This window comes from Schistocerca gregaria, unplaced genomic scaffold (genome assembly GCF_023897955.1).
Source record: "Schistocerca gregaria isolate iqSchGreg1 unplaced genomic scaffold, iqSchGreg1.2 ptg000199l, whole genome shotgun sequence".
Taxonomy (NCBI): domain Eukaryota; kingdom Metazoa; phylum Arthropoda; class Insecta; order Orthoptera; family Acrididae; genus Schistocerca; species Schistocerca gregaria.
In genome coordinates, this window is record NW_026061737.1 from 15,440,251 (window position 1) to 15,443,027 (window position 2,777).

Consider the following 2,777-nt stretch of genomic DNA (forward strand, 5'->3'; position numbering starts at 1 on the left):
TTACATAGTGGACTCTACCCTCCCCCCACCAGAAACGTAGTTATCGTGGCTGTTGTGAGACTTTTGTACACAGTTAGAGAAAGTGTGTTAAATGTGGCGCGGACGGAAACACTAGGCTACGCTACAGGGCAATCTGCTCGCACAACGTTTAGTCGGCATTCATAATCGTTGGCGTAAACAACTCTCAATCAAATTACCACCTTCCAACCTAACTTAGATCTCGGGCTACACTACCAATCGGCCTGTCATCACAACCAAGTATTCATTGAGTGGGGGTGGGGGGATTTCCTGTATCTCTAGGAAAAACTGTCAGTTTTGTCAGACTCAACAGCAAGATTTACCAATGGTAAACACTTTTTAGACGGCTCGTAATTTTAGAATAGTCCTCTTCGTCTTACTTGGCATAAATTGTTCGCTGGCGTCCCAGCAGCTAGCTCCCTCAGTGTCTGCTTCTGCCATCGCACCACGCCAGTCTGCTGTTGTCCTAGCAGACCGAACGCACCGCACATCCGACACCTTCGGAACCACTCACTGGCCAGTTGGCAACTGAGCGGAACACTGTTTACATCGTGAAAGGAAAACTATGCAAAGATGTACACTTAAATGGCACGACTGAGTAGCACACACACAGTAATATCTGAGGAATGTCCTTCGACACGCGCAGAACGAAAGTCTTCTCGCGAACGTACAGCGTCTCTGAAAAAAAATCTAGTGACTATATTCCGGCGTTACGGCCAGGTTCTCATACAAATGAGCAAAAAAGGGTAAATTTGAAATTTTTTTTGAGACAATGAAAATACATTCGAACGATCTGTTTGGGAATTACGAGTGACAATACTATGAGCTTAATTTTAGATTTTCAATAAAAAATGGCGCCCGTAATTATGATTTGATCAAGGGCTTGCGAGACTGGAGTACGCAGAGTGCGTGCAGTGTGGCACCTCAGATGTTACCTGAATTCAAAAATGGGTAACATCAGTTGATACTACATTATTTCTCTGAACTTGAAAATGGATAACATCAGTCGATAATACATAAAATTAATGGGAGCGTATACCTAACCGCAATGAAACAACCTTAAATTTAACGATACAGTGCTAATTCGAACTTTGAGTTCGATTTTGAGGGGTTTGTTTCACTCCTTATGCCTACACAAAAATTAGTTAATATTAACAAATGTCATATTATAGCTATAAGTTCCTAAGAAAAGTGTTTACTTTTAGGGGTCAGAGGTAGAAGTTAAGAGATCGAACCACTTTTAATTTATGCTGCATGCCGTTCTGAGAAAATCGTTACTCGAAAAAAAAAGTGTTCAAAGTTTAGAGAAAACATTTAGTTATATTATTACTTCGATTTGCATGAACTGAGTGTTACACATATATTCTTAATGTCGCTGAAAACGAATCTGAAGTCAGATTTTCAATATTCAAAACAGCTAATCCAATACGGAGGGCAAACGATTATGTTTTGACCAATTTTTACCAAAAATGTATTTTCGTTATTTACGTTTAGTCTGCAATTCAAGGAGTATTTATCAGCCCTTCCTCTACCTCTGATTGTTCCTAGACAGCAACTTCCTGTTCTTCTTGGCAGGAGAAGCCGATCTGTCTAAGCTGGATATGCAGCACTCGGCAGCCTGCACTTGATATTCGTCCGTATTTTCGGTGAGTATGTTTGCATGCATTCTGCAGTATGAATCCTTTTGAGCACGTGCGACACGGGACGAGTTATCATCTACATCTATATGGATACCCTGCAAAACACATTTAAGTGCCTGGCAAAGGGTTCATCGAATCACCTACACAACTGATAATTAATTGAAACCCTCAGCTGCCGACAGGTGTTGTTGATATACTTCGATGGGGACAGCTGAAAAGTGTGCCGCTACTGGGACTCGAACCCAGGATCTCCTGCTTACAAGGCAGACGCTCAATCCATCTGAGCTATCGAGGGCACAAATGAACAGCACGACTGCAGGAATTTATCCCTCGCACGCTTCCCGTGAGACTCACACCCCGAACCGCCCACAATCCGATTACGTAATGTACTTATTAGGTATTTGTCCATCCACTCATTACTGGCTCACACTAAGGTGACGATTCCCGTAAGATTTCCGGTAGCCTGTGCGCATTCGCACAGACGAAGGTCAATGGCTGGGTGACGTTTAACCATAGATATGAAGATAGTAACTGTTCTAGAAAGAACAGGCGCCACTGACGACCTTGCAGCTCTTCTAGAATACATGATAGACCGGCCGATGTGGCCGAGCGGTTGTAGGCACTTCAGTCGGGAGCCACGCGACCGCTACGGTCGCAGGTTCAAATCCTGCCTCGAGCATGGATGTGTGTGATGTCCTTAATTTAGTTACGTTTAAGTCGTTCTAAGTTCTAGGAAACTGATGACCTCAGATGTTAAGTCCCAAAGTGCTCAGAGCCATTTGAACCATCAGTCCGTATGTTTGCACACTACTTACAGTAACTTATGCTAAGGACAACACACACACAACCATGCCCGAGGGAGGACTCGAACCTCCAACGGGGGGAGCCGCGCGAGCCGTGACAAGGCGTTGGACACATGGCGGGTACCCCGCGCGGCTCATGGCAGCCGTGACACTGCTTCAAACAATGGACTGTAGAAACTTTTGTAAAGCACGGATTAAAAAAAAAAAAACCTTTCCGTTCCAGGAGTCTAGACAAGTACACCTTTAAAAAATGCAACTACAAAGAAATTGAATTTTCGAACGGGCCAGGGCTTAAAACTTTGAAGAGTTAAATTTT

At 43.6% G+C, this 2,777-nt stretch overlaps 1 non-coding gene across 1 annotated transcript; it reads right to left on the reverse strand.

Moving 5' to 3' along the window:
- Positions 1 to 1,879: 1,879 nt before the first annotated feature.
- Trnat-ugu (transfer RNA threonine (anticodon UGU)) lies at positions 1,880 to 1,954 on the reverse strand. The gene has a single exon. It is a non-coding gene; the product is annotated as a tRNA-Thr (tRNA).
- Positions 1,955 to 2,777: the final 823 nt, after the last annotated feature.